Raw genomic sequence first — 20,523 nt, 5'->3', positions numbered from 1 at the left:
TAGTCTTGACAGGTGTAAGTTCTTTCTTAAGATCGTCGCCAAATATGTAATGATGAGATGTCCACAAGTGATGTAGTATTTAAGAGATACTTTAATCCAAGATGTATAGAGAGACCCCACAAGGAGCATCCATCATGATGCTCAGCCCAGCCAACTGTAAACTCTCAGGCAGATCACCAACATTCTGATAGATGCATCACATGAACATTCTATTAGAGGTAGAGAAGGACAGCATAGAGAATACCAAGATACTACAAACTGCAACATAAATTAAAAGACTACAAGTAGAAAAAAGAAAATATGCTACTATTTGAATGCAGTGGGCGGGAATATGCTTATAATAAAATTAAATATAGTGCAGGTGTCTGTCCTGTAAAGGGATTGTAAATAGTGTATTGTTTTAAAGATCAAGCATAGTTGCCTAGTTTAAAGCCAATGTGGTGGCCATCGTTCAATGGTACAAAATTGATACACTATGGACATACAACAAAAGGTAATTGTGGGTCTATAGTCATCAGAAGTTGTGAAAAGCCAGCCACCAGCCTATTCCTAGCTCGACAGAAGTCCTCAATGATGAAGAATACTTCTCAGGTATTAAAAATTCCCATCAGATTTCTTTCGATGCCGCCCTTGTCATCATGTGGGACTCCTTACACCAAGGAGAGTATTATTGCATCCCTTGATGGAAAAACGGATGCCCCACTGTTATGTAGGGTGTGTAAGGGTAATCTGACAAGGATACCTGAAAAGCAGTGCGTGTGGAAAATTAAAGTGATGGTGAGAAAACTAAAATTGGAGAGTATAGAGATAGAACAATTTATTAAGTATCTCTCATGCTTCCAAGGCTAAAAATCAGTGTGGAAATATAGTAGTTTTCAACAAATAGCTACTATCTAATTTCAAAGGTCGACATGTTTCAGCGGTAAGAGGACTTGGTGTCCGCTGCCTTCTTCAGGACCAATACGTCGCTACTGCATAATGTGAATAATCAAATAGTCACCCAAGTGAATAAATTCCATAAATGCCACTATGGACAACCACAACCATATTCCATAATGGTCTACTGATTTAGAGCAAGAGGCCACGTGGGATTCTGCGCACTGCAGATAAAATGAGCGGCAAGCAATCCATAAAAACCACCTGGAGAGTTGTAGTATCCTCTTAGGAAACAGAATAAAAATAGAGAAGCAAAGAAAAGAGGAACTATAAAAGGAGAAGAATTTTAAACTAAAGGACAGGACAACTGGCCCAACACTTAAGCACACTGGTGGTGTAGGAAGCTGGCTCTGTTTATACTATACCAAGGTGAGGTATAGGGTGCGCAGGGTCCAGTGGAACCAAAGGGTAGGCAGAGGTAAAAGTTGGTAATGCCTTACTCTCTATTTGTGGTAGTGTGGGTGAGCAGTAAGGCTTTATCAGAGGGTAGTATTAAGCATTTATTGTACACACTAAGACAAGAAATGTCACACACTCAGACCAATTTGCTTGTGTAAAAATATTATATAGTTAGATTTTAATAGAACCAAGTCATGCCTGGTACAGGTAAGTATAATAATACTCAGGGCCGGACTGGGAACCAAAACCGGCCCTAGCAAAGTGCTCGGCCAGCCCCCTCCCACCCCCCCAGGGGGGGTTGGGGGTGTGACCGCGCTCTTTGCCTGGGCCGGTTTTTGGGCGATTTTGTTACAGGGACGTTTTGCTTATGCTGCAAAAACGGCCATGTAACAAAAACGGCCCCCAGGGGCCCAAAACCGGCCCCCACACTTGCAGCGCACCGGGGGATTGCCGTTTGCCCGCAGCGGCCAGTCCGGGCCTGATAATACTTTGCAATATTTAAGCAGTGAAATACAAGTTGAATGCACTTTAAATGCAGTTGGTTGGTTTATAAGTCAGCCGTCAAAATTACTTTTCAGTTACTTTGTAGATTACACTGTACGTTACTTCTTGGAATACTTTTTAAGTAACTTTTGCTACTCCGTGTATGGGTGAGCAAATCTTGTGCTCACTGGAGACAAAGTCTGGTTTGGGAAGGCAGGGCAGGTCCTCTGGATTCTTGGGAGCTGCTGGCTGCAGGACACACTGGGTTTTGGGGGACGGGTGTGTGTGTGTGGAGGTGGTTTTCCCTGGTCACAGTGCCCCTGGTACCTTTTACAAGGGACTTGCATGGCCATAGAGTTGCCAATTGGGTTCTGTAACAGATTAGGTAAATAACATAGGCCCTGGGTACCTGGCTGGCAGGAACCCAGGACACACTCAGTCAAAGTACATCAACATAAGGCAAAGGGGGGGGGGACAACCATACTAAAAAGGGGCACTTTCCCACAGGTGGATGTACACATGATCTGAAAATGTAATTGTTCACAGGGCAAGAGTCAATTTCTGATGTGGATTGAACGATTACTCCTTGCAATTTAGTCATGGATGGAAGCAGTGTGTGAAAAACACAATAACACTCAGGCAGACATATATATAACTACATCTGAAGAGGATTTCCTGATGATAATGGGCATAACAAGCCTATATACGAGTATTGATCATGCAGAAGAAATGAGCGCTGTGGAGTTCTTCCTAAAAAGCAGAGCTTTTAAATATAGCAACACAACAGGATGCTGATGTGACTTATTGATTTTTGTCTTGTTAACAACATTGAACAGGATAGCATTTCAGGTAAATACATGGGAAGGCCATGAGCACCTGCTTTCCCCTCATCTTTTCGTGGGCTTGTGGGAGAAACAGGCGGCTTGGTTGGAACCAATAAACCCTGGCCCGACAAAGTGACAATGTGGGGAAGATACAATGAGGATCTCTTTTTAATTTTTAAAGGAAACATAACAGCACAGGAGTATATAGCTAAATTGAATGCTAATACACACAATCTATATTTCACCAGCTGTATAAGCCCACAAGAGTTCATCTTCATGGACATAAGGGTTTTATACAGGAACATAGAATTTGTACAGCACTACACAGGCAACAAACCACAGGAAATTCTCTCCTGCATGCACTTAGCAACCAGACACTAAAATTCAAGTGGAGTATACCCCATGGGAAACTCTTGTGCATAAAACAAAATTGTACAAGGGGAACTGAGTTTAACCTAGCAGTCAATGACACAGCTAAAAGCTTTAGATCCAGAGGGTACCCCAAGAAAAATTCTAGAATTGGCCAAATCAAAGGTTTATTTCATCAAGAGAGAGGAGCTACTACATGATGACCAGAAGGAGGATGAGTTCTCCAAAATAAGATTAATTACTGATCTATCTGAACTCTCACGCAGCCACAGTTGTAGGGCTGGGAGGTGGCAGGGGTGCTGACAGTTGGAGATTGCTATCGAGATGGGGTGCTGCTCCCGTTAGAGGACTTCCTGGAATATCATGACTTACCGCAGGGACAGTTCTTGAATTACTATAAGATACGGGGCGCTGGAAGAGCTGTGGGGCGGAGGCACGACAGAACCAGCCACTCATGCGGCCTTCAGACAATGGTGACTTTGGGCTCGGCGGTACACCTAGTAAAATGGCTCTACCTAGCTATAATGGAAATGACTCACCGGCCTTTGCCTCGAGTACAATAGAGATGGGAGGGCACCCTAAATAGGCAACTGACTGTGAAGGAGTGGAAGAAGGTCCTAGAATGCCCAAAAAGGTGAATGCAGCCTTTAAGCTCCTGCAATTTAACATTCTCCATAGAACATACCTTACCCCACACAGGCTGAATGTAGTGTATAGTAGGGATGATCAGGCCTGCGCCAGAAGCTTTTTAGTCGATGCCAATTTTGATCATATGATATGATCATACCCTGGGCTTACAGAGTACTGGACTAGGATAGTAGACACTGTCAATAGGGTCTTAGGGCTTAATTTGGTGTGCTCCCCAGAGGTATGCCTTCTGGCTTGTTCCCGATACCCAAATCCAAAAGAATGGGTCATAGGTTTATAGACCTGGCTTTCCTCTTGGCTAAGAGATGGATAGCCCTTCAGAGGAAGGCAAAGCTGAATCCCTTTGTTATAGATTGGGAAAAGGATGCTTCCTGTTGGGCCAGAGCAGAGGAGAAGGCCTTGAAGGCCTTGATCAGAGAGGATAAGATTATGAAGAGGCGCAAGGCTTTGGCTGAGTCCTAGGCTGATATACTGAGAGGTTGGGGCACACCTAAGACACCAGATCAAGAGTACCAAATGAGCACGGCTGACTCTGAGGGGCCAGGAGAAGCGCATAACCACTAATCACTTGATGACTATCACAGAACTTGTGCATGACTTTGGGCCCCGGGTAACAGGTTAGGTTTGCCCCCTATATCTAGCCGCTATGTGGATATCTCCTCGTATATGCAGTGGCTGGTCACTGCCCCTGTTTGTTTGGGACTCGCTTGGCGTTCCCCTCTTCTTCCCCCCTCCCTCTGGAGGCCCCCAACCCCATAGTAGCGCTAAGCACATTCTCTTTGATACCAGTATTGATAGAAGACCCTTGGTAGTTGTACAGTTGTTAATTGTGCCCCGAGTTTGTGGATGCACTGAGTACGTTTTCCTTTCCTTTTTGCCTTTCCTTTTCTCTTATATATAGTTTTTTAGTTGCTGTATGGGAGTTAAGTATGCACTCTGGATATCTGTATCTGTAATAGATGGTGTTGATAACAAACCCAACCACTCCGTGGTGCGCACTTTGCCATAGCTAGGGTTTAATGTATCACTACCATAGAGCTCGAAGAGATGGTCTCACTGAAGAAACTAATTATGGACTCACTGATGTAGAGAAATAATATCTTAACTCAGTGGTATATTAATGCTGTGAAATGGAGAGGGCTGTCAGTGAATGCTTTAAAGATGATACTCTTGCTATGGAGGTGAGACTATATTGAATGGGTTAATGTTATTTTTACAAATGCAAATAAAACAGATAATAAAAAAAAATACTGATCTATCTGAAAACACATATATCTCTAGAATCCTGTGGAAAAACTGGTACATTCTGATGTCTGATAACATCCTAAGTCCAGCCATATCTAGTCACCCACTTGAGACGTACAGAAGAAGCACTACACTTAATGATTTTCTGGTGCACAACTGACTATATGGTGTACTATCTGATGTCCATGTGAGAAATAATATATATGCAGCACAATACACCACAAAAAAGATGCATCCTAGAGCATATGTGCGCGGTCACCAATAAGGATGCCACATACTCTGTAGCAAGGTTCTATAAGGAACCCCATAATAACAACAGAGACCTCATTTGCTATTTCTGTCTAGGAAGGGTGCCCTCGAGATAACGGGAGCGGAAACCAAATTATGAAATTAAGAACATTCGAGTCAAAATACATTATTATTGATTTGCAAACGGAGATACCTAGAGGTCTCAATAGTGATAAGGAACTGGCAACCACCACCTTGGTGATGAAATACCCTAGCACCATACACACACCCACTAAACAGCCAGGAACTTTGAGGAATGCATTTCACATTGGAATATAATTGATAGCCCATCCAGGGCGTAATCTATTTGTCGGTAGAGGATGTGATACATACAGAGATTAGTCAGTCAATTTTAAGTTCAGTTTATTATGATATTTCAGACTTTTTCCATATAACTGACGTTAATCATGACATATGCGGTTAGCCTATCCGAGACGGAATTATAATTCTGTGGATCTGTCATATTTGTTATTCATGTGATGTAATGAAGATGCAAGATTCATAAACAAATGGCATTGGATTATTTGACATTTAGGTATCTCTCTATATAGTGAGATTCAGGTGTGTATATTTGTGCATAACCGAGAGTGTTAAAGCTTGCCGTCATTCATAAATACAATGTAAGCAGGAGAAAATGGTCCATTTAATATTGCAGCAAAAAACGATATACAAGGCACAGAAATGTTATAGTCCTCTTATGTTGATTTGCAATTCTCCAATGAAAGTAAGTTGAAGAAAGTAAATCATGGCCACTTCACAAAGACACAAACATTGAGAAAGGCATGTAGCTGAAACGCGTTTGTTTGTTGGATTCTAATAAAATTTGATACATTTTTGGACCTTGCGAATGCCCCTTGTATTTTTCTGACGTTGTTACTAAATGCCATGAGCCAACTCTGACGACCACAGGTACTCATCCTGAAGTTCGCTGGTACTTATGGAATAAGTGTGATTATATATATATATATATATATATATATATATATATATATATATATATTGTAATCCAAAGTGCCCTGAAGCGTTTAGAAGGTCACACAACAGCGTCTCGCTATGCAGCTCCTAAATGCAGCCTGCCTTTTCTGCTTACATAATTTGTAGTTGCCAACGCGTTTCGAGGAACAACCTCTTCTTCTCGGGCTGCCAGTGATGAAAGCAATTGAGCCTCGCACTCTTTTTTTCTTAACAGCTTTATTTAATTTACGTCCCTGCCCCCAGTGGGCGTGTGCTCAATGGAAGTCTCTGGTGTATGCTGGGATACATAGTTCATTAGTGCGAGCATTAATGTTCTTATTTAAGTAAATTCAATTTTTCATTACTCATTTCATGGCACATTTCAATCCTATAGTAGGTTAGAAGCATTTTCGGCAGACGTTCTCAGCATATTCAGGCGCTGTGCTAATGCAGTTTAGATTAGTGCCAAACCACAGCCTCACCCTTCTGGTATTCGGACTAAGCCTCCAGTTTTCGCGGTGATGGTGCTCCTTCTCACGGCCAGGCTGCCGTGTCAATGTTTTGTAATCCAAAGTGCCCTGAAGCGTTTAGAAGGTCACACAACAGCGTCTCGCTATGCAGCTCCTAAATGCAGCCTGCCTTTTCTGCTTACATAATTTGTAGTTGCCAACGCGTTTCGAGGAACAACCTCTTCTTCTCGGGCTGCCAGTGATGAAAGCAATTGAGCCTCGCACTCTTTTTTTCTTAACAGCTTTATTTAATTTACGTCCCTGCCCCCAGTGGGCGTGTGCTCAATGGAAGTCTCTGGTGTATGCTGGGATACATAGTTCATTAGTGCGAGCATTAATGTTCTTATTTAAGTAAATTCAATTTTTCATTACTCATTTCATGGCACATTTCAATCCTATAGTAGGTTAGAAGCATTTTCGGCAGACGTTCTCAGCATATTCAGGCGCGCTGTGCTAATGCAGTTTAGATTAGTGCCAAACCACAGCCTCACCCTTCTGGTATTCGGACTAAGCCTCCAGTTTTCGCGGTGATGGTGCTCCTTCTCACGGCCAGGCTGCCGTGTCAATGTTTTGTAATCCAAAGTGCCCTGAAGTGTTTAGAAGGTCACACAACAGCGTCTCGCTATGCAGCTCCTAAATGCAGCCTGCCTTTTCTGCTTACATAATTTGTAGTTGCCAACGCGTTTCGAGGAACAACCTCTTCTTCTCGGGCTGCCAGTGATGAAAGCAATTGAGCCTCGCACTCTTTTTTTCTTAACAGCTTTATTTAATTTACGTCCCTGCCCCCAGTGGGCGTGTGCTCAATGGAAGTCTCTGGTGTATGCTGGGATACATAGTTCATTAGTGCGAGCATTAATGTTCTTATTTAAGTAAATTCAATTTTTCATTACTCATTTCATGGCACATTTCAATCCTATAGTAGGTTAGAAGCATTTTCGGCAGACGTTCTCAGCATATTCAGGCGCTGTGCTAATGCAGTTTAGATTAGTGCCAAACCACAGCCTCACCCTTCTGGTATTCGGACTAAGCCTCCAGTTTTCGCGGTGATGGTGCTCCTTCTCACGGCCAGGCTGCCGTGTCAATGTTTTGTAATCCAAAGTGCCCTGAAGCGTTTAGAAGGTCACACAACAGCGTCTCGCTATGCAGCTCCTAAATGCAGCCTGCCTTTTCTGCTTACATAATTTGTAGTTGCCAACGCGTTTCGAGGAACAACCTCTTCTTCTCGGGCTGCCAGTGATGAAAGCAATTGAGCCTCGCACTCTTTTTTTCTTAACAGCTTTATTTAATTTACGTCCCTGCCCCCAGTGGGCGTGTGCTCAATGGAAGTCTCTGGTGTATGCTGGGATACATAGTTCATTAGTGCGAGCATTAATGTTCTTATTTAAGTAAATTCAATTTTTCATTACTCATTTCATGGCACATTTCAATCCTATAGTAGGTTAGAAGCATTTTCGGCAGACGTTCTCAGCATATTCAGGCGCTGTGCTAATGCAGTTTAGATTAGTGCCAAACCACAGCCTCACCCTTCTGGTATTCGGACTAAGCCTCCAGTTTTCGCGGTGATGGTGCTCCTTCTCACGGCCAGGCTGCCGTGTCAATGTTTTGTAATCCAAAGTGCCCTGAAGCGTTTAGAAGGTCACACAACAGCGTCTCGCTATGCAGCTCCTAAATGCAGCCTGCCTTTTCTGCTTACATAATTTGTAGTTGCCAACGCGTTTCGAGGAACAACCTCTTCTTCTCGGGCTGCCAGTGATGAAAGCAATTGAGCCTCGCACTCTTTTTTTCTTAACAGCTTTATTTAATTTACGTCCCTGCCCCCAGTGGGCGTGTGCTCAATGGAAGTCTCTGGTGTATGCTGGGATACATAGTTCATTAGTGCGAGCATTAATGTTCTTATTTAAGTAAATTCAATTTTTCATTACTCATTTCATGGCACATTTCAATCCTATAGTAGGTTAGAAGCATTTTCGGCAGACGTTCTCAGCATATTCAGGCGCTGTGCTAATGCAGTTTAGATTAGTGCCAAACCACAGCCTCACCCTTCTGGTATTCGGACTAAGCCTCCAGTTTTCGCGGTGATGGTGCTCCTTCTCACGGCCAGGCTGCCGTGTCAATGTTTTGTAATCCAAAGTGCCCTGAAGCGTTTAGAAGGTCACACAACAGCGTCTCGCTATGCAGCTCCTAAATGCAGCCTGCCTTTTCTGCTTACATAATTTGTAGTTGCCAACGCGTTTCGAGGAACAACCTCTTCTTCTCGGGCTGCCAGTGATGAAAGCAATTGAGCCTCGCACTCTTTTTTTCTTAACAGCTTTATTTAATTTACGTCCCTGCCCCCAGTGGGCGTGTGCTCAATGGAAGTCTCTGGTGTATGCTGGGATACATAGTTCATTAGTGCGAGCATTAATGTTCTTATTTAAGTAAATTCAATTTTTCATTACTCATTTCATGGCACATTTCAATCCTATAGTAGGTTAGAAGCATTTTCGGCAGACGTTCTCAGCATATTCAGGCGCTGTGCTAATCATACATCTCCTCCGTTCTGGATTCAATATGACAGGACACAGCGGGGCTTTGTATGACCGGTTTCGGCGGCTTGCCTTTTTCAAATGCTTATCAGTCCAAACAACATTTTCCCATGTTTTTATCTTCTTATTAGGCTCCTCCTTACCAAGTGGTGGATGGCCCTCCCACACCTCGTGCCTTCCACTTGCGAATAGCAGTGGACTACCAGTCCCATAATGCCGCAAGGTGATGCCTTGGTGCGGTGAGTTTGGGAAATGATGCAAATTAAAATGGTCTTCGTGCCCCTTACTTTCTTCCACCAACCTCTATTTTTCGAACAGTCCTTAGAGGCGCAATTCGAGTGACAGCGTCTCTCACCCTTTTACAGGTTCGTTGTTTCACGGTCATCCAGTGACTTCTTAGAGGGTGCGATGGAGGGCCAGGAAAATACTCCGCTACCACGGCTACAATCAGAAAACTTCCCATATATATATTCACTGAAAAAACCATAGGTTTCACACCAGTTATAGTTAGCTGGACATTTTACTCATACAAAGCCATTGAAATTCCCCCGTTATAGTTAGTTGGTACTCACTATAACTCACGCGCCCGCAATCCACTGCTGATGATGTCACATATTACATCATTCATGACATGGTCAGTGACATCACTGATGACATCTCAAATGACATCACTGATGACATCATCCATGTGACAATCAAATACACCTCATCACACACTAGTATAATCTTTCATCACTCACTGTAAAATAGAAAGTGTCATATTTGAAACCATTGACACACCAATAGAAATTTCTAAACACCCACTCAGTTATTCATAGAACTATGCACACATCTAATCACTTACCTATAGATTCAGTGTTATATGCAGTGAATAATCAACAGAACACTATCAAATATACGTATACGCCTATTTCAACATTACACACCAGCACACATTGTATTCACTTATAAAGACATCCTTCTGACTTATTCAAACAATTGATTATACTTATATTTACTCACCTACACACTTATACAAACACCACTTCATCTATTTATATAGATAGTTACTCACACTTAGTGTGTTATAAAATCACTATTACAAGTATACAGTTATCCATATAGTGACTCATACAATCACTACGTCTTAGGCACACTTAATTAGATATAACTGTCACATACACTGCCTTTTTTCAAGTTTAATGGAGATGTACCATTGAGAGAAATATTTCATCACCACCACACCCATAAACATATACACTCACTGAAACAACTGTTATAACATGTAGTCTTAACCTCATATACCTACTGAATGAACTATTCACACATTTTTGGGCAATCACCCCCCCCCCCACCAAACCACATAGACATTCATTTACCCATACAAATACTCAGTTAAGAAACCAATAACAAATATAGTCTTTAACATAGCAATTAAGACAAAGCAATAAAGACTTTCACAGAGTTTAGTAACTACACATTATATATAGTGAGACTCTACAAATTAGTCAAGGAAACAATCAATGACACTGTTACTAAATCCACCATCCACACATTTATATTTATATATCCACTCATTCTTCAATGCAAAGTAGTGTATTTATAATACATATTTAAATATCAAAGCAAACCACATTCACTGGATGATGTCATCAGTGATGTCATCAGTGATGTCATTTGAGATGTCATCAGTGATGTCATCAGTGATGTCACTGACCATGTCATGAATGATGTAATATGTGACATCATCAGCAGTGGATTGCGGGCGCGCGAGTTATAGTGAGTACAACTAACTATAACGGGGGAATTTCAATGGTTTTGTCTGAGTAAAATGTCCAGCTAACTATAACTGGTGTGAAACCTACGGTTTTTTCAGTGAATTTCAAAGGTTTTTTAAAGGCTAATTCCTAACTATAATTAACAAACTACATAGAAGGGGGTCTGAGGGCTGGTTTTCCGACTCTTACTAGATGCATGCCCCTAACAATAACCTGATTCAACACAAGAAAATATCTAGGAGTCTCAAAGTGAAATCAAATCACAAGAACCTGTTGTCGTGACAAACAAGAGAAAAAGGTGGCAGCTACATTGACCAATAGCCCCACGTGATATAATGACACCACATTCACGTGAAGCACATACTCTAGGTGAGAATTTTCCATCAGTTGTCTACCTGTTCCGCCACTTTTACATCATTTGGGTTCTCCTTACCCAGGAGTCAGTGCAGTGTGAAGGCAGATTTAACAAAATATCTGCTGAGCAGATATTTTGTTAAATCTGCCTTCACACTTTTCGCTTTTAGAGTTAGGGGGCTGAGAGATAACATTAAAGTCTTTCTTCTACTCAGTCTCATCTAATTTTATATTCTCACTAATCACTTTTTTGCGCTGCTTTTTCAGTTGTCCTATTACACTCTTTCCGACCACCAGATAAGAACGGTGGGTCTTCTTACCTTTATTCCATTTTGTGTGACTGCGATTGCACTGACTCCTGGGTAAGAAAATAAGAATGCCCTGAAGAAGTTCTGTTGTACAGAACGAAACGCGTCGGCTGGCTGTGGTACATAAACTTAAGGAAAATAAAAGCATTTGAATATACACCAAGATTCAGCGCTTCAATAAGGACTCTAAGTGATATGATTTGATTGGACTTGTTGTGCAAGTGGTGCTTTGCCAAACTTTGGAATATTCTCTACTACTCTCTACTACTCACTCTCTACTACTCCACTACTCTCTAATACTCACTTTCTACTACTCATTCTCTACTACTCTCTCTCTACTACTCACTCCCTACTACTCACTATCTACTACTCTCTACTACTCACTCTCTACTACTCTCTACTACTCACTCTCTACTACTACTCTCTCTCTACTACTCACTCTTAACTACTTACTCTCTACTACTCTCTACTACTCATTCTATACTTCTTACTCTCTACTACTCTCTACTACTCACTATCTACTACTCTCTCTCTACTACTCACTCTCTACTACTCTCTACTGTTCACTCTCTACTACTCTCTCTCTACTACTCTCTACTACTCACTCTACTACTCACTCTCTACTATTCTCTCTCTCTGCTACTCACTCTACTACTCCCTCTCTACTACTCACTCTCTACTACTCACTCTCTACTACTCACTCTCTACTACTCACTCTTTACTACTCTCTACTACTCACTCTCTACTGCTCTCTACTACTCACTCTACTACTTACTCTCTACTACTCACTCTCTACTACTCACTCTCTACTACTCACTCTACTATTCACTCTACTACTCTCTACTACTCACTCTCTACTCTCTATTACTCACTCTCTACTCTCTACCTCCTTCTCTCTACTTCTCTCTCTACTAGTCTCTACCTCTCTACCTCTCTACCTCTACACCTCTACCTCTCTACCTCTCTCTACACGCACACATATACACATATATATATGCATATGCATTTATATATATGCATGTGTATATATGCATATATACATACATATATAAACATATAATCTGCATATCTATATAAATACAAATATAAATGCATGCATACATATACATATATGCATACATATGCATGTTATTTACATGAAAGTTTGAAAAACACTAATAAAAGCAAATCTAAAAAGCCACCTCATTACAAACAGAATGGCTTTAACTTAAACGAGGGCGAGATCTATTGCATTTTCAATGCTTGTTTACTTTGGTTCCATCAAGAAGGCATTCAGATGTGTCATACATTTGCGATACATTCTGAATGTTAGCACTCTAGTTGCTCATTAGATCACTGTAGTAAAGCTACTGCTCACCAGGGAAGTCTGCTGCTGGTATTCAAAGTGCATGTTTCAGTCTGCATGTCAGAAATGTTTTAATGAAATAGAAGAGGATTTGAGAAGTCAAAATGTGCCCTAATTTTTCTTTCTTCAGCACTAATCATAATTTCTATGGCAAAATGAACCCCCTCATTTTGTTCCTTTGCAAATTAAATGTTTTAAGTGTTACCACTTTATTCCAATCAAGATGACTTCAGGTGTGCCATACTTGTGTCAAAAGTAAGACTGTTAGTGCTCTAGTTGTTCTTTAGAACACTCTGGGACATTCTGTCATTGGGCTATACTTGGGCTACATCTGGGGGATATTTGTGCTACATTTGGCCTCTTTTGTCTCTGGTGGCCATCTTGGGAGACTTATTTGTTATGAAGTTTCCTAATTTCCTCATTTACTACAGTCTCCTCTGTAGGAAATACTTTCAGTTTTCAATTTGATTCCATCAAGAAGGCATTCAGATGTGACACACATTTGCCATAAATTCAGAATGTTAGCACGCTAGGTGCTTATTAGATCACTGTAGTAAAGCTACTGCTCACCAGGGAAGTCTGCTGCTGGTATTGAAAGTGCATGTTTCAGTCTGCATGTCAGAATTGTTTAATGAAATAGAAGAGGATTTGAGAAGTCACTCAAAATGTGCCCTAATTTGTCTTTCTGAAGCACTAATCATACTTTCTATGGCAAAATGAACCCCTCATTTTGTTCCTTTTTAAATTAAATGTTTTCAGACTTACCACTTCATTCCAATCAATCAAGATGGCTTCTGGTGTATATACATAATCACACTTATTCCACCAGTACCAGCGAACTTCAGGATGAGTGCCTGTGGTCGTGAGAGTTGGCTCATGGCATTTAGTAACAACGTCAGAAAAATACCAGGGGCATTCACAAGGTCCAAAGATGTATCCAATTGTATTATATGTATATATATATATATATATATACACTTGCAACTTGCCTCGTCGCAGGGGGAGCACTCTCAAGCTGGTGCCACCAACGGGACCAAGGCAGTGTCCCGTATATTATTCACACAAAGTTCAGATATATATATATTCCAGCACGAAACAACTTCATCAAGTTGCACAAATGGTCAGCACGCTGGTTTCCGATTTACCAAAATTCTTTATTGCAAACCCCCCCTCACCCAGGCAAAAAAATTATATATATATATATATATATATATATATATATATATATATATATATATATATATATATATATATATATATTACCTACTGGCGGTCGCCAGTAGGTATATATAGTTAGGATTTTTTTCCTATGGGATTTTTGAAAATTCTATGTCGAATAACTTTGGCGTTTGAGGACGGAATTGGCTGAAATTTTCAGGAAAATGGAACATTTTGTTTCTGAGCAGCCACTGAAAATTTGGGGGGGTTCCATCAAGGGGGGGGCCAAGAAAAAAGGGGGGTCCCAAAACGCGTTTTTCCCATGCAATTGTCCATAGGGCGGTTGGACTCACTTTTAGCTCGAACGGCTGAATGGATTCCCACGAAACTTGGCAAAATTGTAGATATTGTTTGTCCGATGTGCCTTTGCTAGGTCTCAATATATGTGGTCCAGTGGATTTTGATAAATTAATGTTCAAAAAAATATATATATCTGTAACAGCGCTCCGGTTAGCGCCCCGGTTCGCGTACCTGACGCGTAACGGAACTTCGCGAAGCTGATTGGCTCTCCGGTGTCTGTCAACATTCTAAACGGTCCGGAGCGGCCGCCATCTTGTCTCTCGGTAGGATCGAGAGACAAGAGGTGAAGAAAAACGAAGGGGGAAATTAATGAAAGGGGGCAAGGTAGACTCTTCCTGACCCCCTAGGATTGATGAGGGGGCTATTAAAGGGTCCCGCGGGGCAAAAAATAAAAAAATAAAAATTTCCGTTTTTTCGCGGTAGAGGCGCTACCCGGTACGCGTACCGGGTAGCTAACCGGTAGCGTAACGGGAGTCCGCCATCTTGTGTTTCGGTCGAATTTAATCACAAGATGGAGGAAAAACAATGTGAGAAATGGGTATAAGGGGGCACGGGAGACGTATCCTGACCCCCTAGGTTTTCTGAGGGTGGCTGAGGAGGCCCATATATGCGAAAAAAAAACACATTTTTTTTCGAATTTTCGCGCGGTTAGCGTCCGGTTCGCGTACCGGGTAGCGTTCCGGATAGCGTAACAAGGGGAAAACCAAGGGAAACAGTAAAATAATATATTTAGAGTGCTTTGAGGTAGGGTAGCTCTCAATAGAGCTGTTGTGTTGTGTGGGTGATGAAAGTACCAACGTGTAGGTACCAATGAAGAGTCTAAAATTCAATGTACACCGCCTCCTCTGTAGATGTCTTGCATGTTCTAATATGGAATCCATAACATAGTCTGTCAGGAAAGCAGAAACAGATCCTTTGAGCACTCCCTGAGCACATAGTAATATTAAAATGTTGAATCTTTAACCATTAGTCTGACTTTTTTAAATAATTACTCTACTATTATATCTTATATTTGGAAAAAAAAATAATGTCTCAAACAATTTTTAATTTATAAATAACATTTTATTTATGTTAAATTTAAAAATTGTTGGAAATTTCGAGTAAAAGTTCATCTGGAATTTCTTCATCTTTATTTTCATGAATTGTCTCTTTTTTATCAAAATTGTCCATGAATTCTAAAAGTTGTTTGTCCACAGCCTCATTATAAAAATCATCTATGTCCTGTTGAATTTCTGATTGAAGTTTGGCTTTCTGAGCTTCTTTATCCATAATTGCTGTTAAGGTAGCATAAAAAGAGAGAGAGAAATAGAGTTTAAGTTAGAAACTTCTACATTTTTATTTTTTAATTAACGTGTACAACATAGTTCTGAGTTTTTAACAGTGAATTTATGTTTGAACAGTGTATGGTACAAGGCAGGAAGTAGAAATATAAAGTACAGCATGTGATGGACTCTAACTCAAACCATGACTACAACAGAGAAGCCTAAGTCAATCCATAACTATAACTGAGGAACAGTAAATAACTAACAGAAAACGTTTTAATAAAAATAACTTTAGGTGCACAACATATTTCCCCTTAGAAACTCTAACTCAAACCATGTCTAACTCAAACCATGACTACAACAGAGAAGCCTAAGTCAATCTATAACTATAACTGAGGGACAGTAAATAACTAACAGAATACGTTTTTATAAAATTAACTTTAGGTGCACAACATATCTCCTCATAGAAACTATTAACTCACCTTTACAAAAGTGTCTAAGGTTTTGCCAGGAAATGCTCTTTAAATGTGCCTCAGGGAGTTCCAGTCAAAATGGCTGTCATTCCCTCTTATTTTTCATATATATTCATGTACCAAACCAATCAAATGACAGCACATAAAAATACAACTTGAAAGTTATGTTATCATTGGTTGAAAATGTCAACTCTTTCCAATGTGTTTTTGTCATGTAATTTACCTAAGGATATTTAGACAGGGCTAGAACCTGAATGGCTCGATGGAATTCATTCAAATTTGGGGAAATGGTAGGGACTGGTATGCATTAGGAACTATTTCAAATTTGGTGAAAGTGTCTGCAGTGCTTTCTTTGTAAATTAACTTCCCACCTTTTTTTTAACTGCGTTTGCCGTTGCGCGCCCTGGTTCGCGGACCGGGAAGCTAACCGATAGCGTAACGGGAGTCCGCCATCTTGTGTTTCGGATGAATTTAGACACAAGATGGAGGATAAAGAATGTTGGGAAAGGGTATAAGGGGGCACGGGATACGTATCCTGACCCCCTAGGTTTACTAAGGGTGGCTAAGGAGGCTCATATATGTTGAAAAAGAAATTTTTTTTTTATTTTTCGCAAGGTTAGCTGCCGGTACGCGAACCGGATAGCGAACCGGGAAGCGAACAAAAGTGAAAATTAGTGAAAAAAGGTACATTTGAAATTTTTAAAGAGTAATCATAGTTAAGGTAGCTCTGAAAAGAGCTTTTGGGTTCTGTGTAAGTTCTAGGTACCTATAAGTAGGTACCAATACATAGTCTTAAATTCAGGATGAAAATTCTGTTCCCCTCATCTGAGAAGTGAACTCCATCTCCTCTGTAGATATCTTGCATGTAGTAACGCAAGTTATTGTTGTAGATGGAGCCCATTCCATGGTCTCTCATGTAAGCTGAAACAGACTTATTTACATGCTTCCTCGATTTCTCAATTTGTGGACAAAATTGGTTGGACCACCTCCATTTCTGTCTTTGGCATATATTTGAATATACCAAGGCAGTTTGAGGAAAAAGTGCCATCAATTGCTCAAAGGTGTCCTTTAAAAGCATTTCCAGACCTACCCCAGTCAAAGTGCCCAAGCCATTTCCTCCACAGTGCACAATTAACAGGTCAGGGTTTGGCAAATGCAAAAAGGTTTTCACCAATGGTATCAATTGGTGACATCTTAATCCTCTGTGGCCAATCCAGTTGATTTCCACATTTTGTAAATTGAGGTTGTGTAAATTTCTGTTATCAGCATACCTTTGAGCCCAGTGGATGTAACTATGTCCAACAATCCAGACAGAAAACATGGTGAGAGGAGGTTCTGCTGCAGTCAGATGAAGTGTGGGAATGAAATGGCAGTTGAAACAGTAGGAGTTTGTAATGAAAAAAACTGTGGAGTTTCAGTGCTAATGATTCAGTAGCAGTGATTGGTGGATTTTGATTGCTGAAAACAGAAAGTTAGGGTGCATGGATGAGTTCTTTGAAAGATGTAATTTGAGTGGTCAAGAAAAAATCATTTTATGAAAGATTGCACTGGATATGTAGGTGTACTGAGAGTTCAGAGTTCAATTGAAACATTGTTGTGTGAACTTGTAAACATGAGAGGTCTTTCAGGAGGTGGTTGCTATGGAAAAAAGGCAGAAAGGGCAGAGGGGGGAAAAGTGTTGATTTGAAAAAAGTGAGGGAAGAGTTTTGATTGGGTGACATGAGAGATATGTGTGATGAATTACAGCATTTCTGTGCCTTTGTTGGTTGCAGCCTCTGGAGTGCATACCCTTTGCTCTGCTAAAGAAAAATTGGTGTGTGTCTGAGACTGTTTTGAAACTCAAAAAGTATTTGCTAAGGTGAGAAAAGATTCATTTAGTTTAGATAGAGAATAGTATGCTTTAGGGAGAAAATTATGAAGAAAGTTGTGTATTTAAAATGTTGCTTTGTGTCAAGTGTTTTACAAATAGATTTTGTTTCTTTGAGTTTCATAGCCATGTTAAAAGTGACGCAAAAGTGGTGCAAGGGCCTTAAAAAAACGCTTTGATGTGTGTTAGGGCATTTTAAGTCACTTCTCCATGAATCTGGGTGAATAATTTGCTTACTTAATGTGTTTAAAAACGTTTCTTGAAGTCAATTAGGTTTCTTGATATGTGCTGCTAGAGTCGCTTTGATGTGTGTTAGGGCATTTTAAGTCACTTCCCCATGAATCTGGGTGAATAATTTGCTTACTTAATGTGTTTAAAAACGTTTCTTGAAGTCAATTAGGTTTCTTGATATGTGCTGCTAGAGTTTCATAGCCAGCATGGGGCATATTTAGAAGGACTTTGAGCCACTTTCACGTTATTTTCCTCATGTTAAAGGTGACGCTAAAGTGATGAAAGGGCCTTGTAAATACACTCTCATGTTTGAGCCATTTTCATGTTATTTTCCCTATGTTAAAAGTGACGCAAAAGTGGTGCAAGGGCCTTGTAAAATATGCCCTCATGTGTGTTAGGGCATTTTAAGTCACTTCACCATGAATCTGGGTGAATAATTTGCTTACTTGATGTGTTTAAGAACGTTTCTTGAAATCATTTAGGTTTCTTGATATGTACTGCTAGAGTTTCATAGCCTGCTTGGGGCATATTTACAAGGCCTTTGAGTCACTTTCACGTCATTTTCCCCATGTTAATAGTGACGCAAAAGTGGTGCAAGGGCCTAGTAAATACGCCCCCATGTCTGTTAGGGCATTTTAAGTCACTTCACCATGAATCTGGGTGAATAATTTGGTTACTTGATGTGTTTAAGAACGTTTCTTGAAATCATTTAGGTTACTTGATATGTACTGATAGAGTTTCATAGTCAGCATGGGCTATATTTACAAGGCCTTTGAGCCACGTTCATGTTATTTTCCCCATGATAAAAGTGACTTTAAAGGTGGTGCAAGGTCCTTGTAAATACGCCCTCATGAGTGCTTTGCAAATTTAAGTCATTTCCCCATGGTGCAAGGTCCTTGTAAATACGCCCCCATGTGTGCTTGGCAAATTTAAGTACTGACAGGGTGTGCTTGTACATAGGAGCTGTGTTGTGTTTTCAAATTATGACCAGAAAATCGATTTAAAAAAAAAATGCTTTTTACATTTATGAGAAGGTCAAAATGGTGTCTGCTTCTTTAAATAAATATTTCACTTTCCACCATGAATATGGGAGAATAATTTGCTTGTTTGCCGGTTTAAAAACACGTTTCTTGAAGTCATTAAGGTTTCACAATATGTTCTGCAAGAGTTTCATAGTCAACATGGGGGCAAATTTACAAAGCTTATGAGCTACATTCACGTCATTTTCCCCATGTTAAAAGTGACTTTAAAGGTGGTGCAAGGTCCTTGTAAATACGCCCTCATGAGTGCTTTGCAAATTTAAGTCATTTCCCCGTGGTGCAAGGTCCTTGTAAAAACGCCCCCATGTGTGCTTGGCAAATTTAAGTACTGACAGGATGTGCTTGTACATAGGAGCTGTGTTGTGTTTTCAAATTATGATCAGAAAATCGTTTTTTAAAAAAAAGAAATCCTTTTTACATTTATGAGAAGGACAAAAAGGTGTCTGCTTCTTTAAATGAATATTTCACTTCCCACCATGAATATGGGAAAATAATTTGCTTGTTTGTCGGTTTAAAAACTCGTTTCTTGAAGTCATTTAGGTTTCACAATATGTTCTGCAAGAGTTTCATAGTCAACATGGGGGCAAATTTCCAAAGCTTATGAGCTACATTCACGTCATTTTCCCCATGTTAAAAGGGACTTTAAAGGTGGTGCAAGGTCCTTGTAAATAAGCCCTCATGAGTGCTTGGTAAATTTAAGTCATTTCTCCGTGGTGCAAGGCTCTTGTAAATACGCCCGCATGTGTGCTTGGCAAATTTAAGTACTGACAGGGTGTACTTGTACATAGGAGTTGTGCTGTGTTTTCAAACTATGACATGAAAATGGTTCATAAAGAAAAGGAATGCTTTTTATATTTATGACAATGACAAAAAGGTGTCTGCTTCTTTAAATAAATATATCACTTCTCACCATCAATCTGGGAGAATAATTTGCTTGTTTGTCGGTTAAAAAATCGTTACTTTAAGACATTTAGGTTTCACAATATGTAATGCTAGAGTTTCATAGTCACTATGATGATAATGATATACATTTAGAACTGTGTAGGAGCCATGGAGAAACTGAGGCTTCTGTAAGTGTCAAGGGAGGTGAGTAATGTACATTGCTCTGTTGCATACAGTCCTCATCTTCTGCGTACTCTTGGATATGCTAGACTACATCTGTACAATGAGATACCTAAGCTGAGGAAA

This window comes from Lissotriton helveticus, chromosome 2_1, assembly GCF_964261635.1.
Source record: "Lissotriton helveticus chromosome 2_1, aLisHel1.1, whole genome shotgun sequence".
Taxonomy (NCBI): domain Eukaryota; kingdom Metazoa; phylum Chordata; class Amphibia; order Caudata; family Salamandridae; genus Lissotriton; species Lissotriton helveticus.
The sequence above is the reverse complement of the archived record's forward strand: the minus strand, read 5'-3'. Positions refer to the sequence as shown.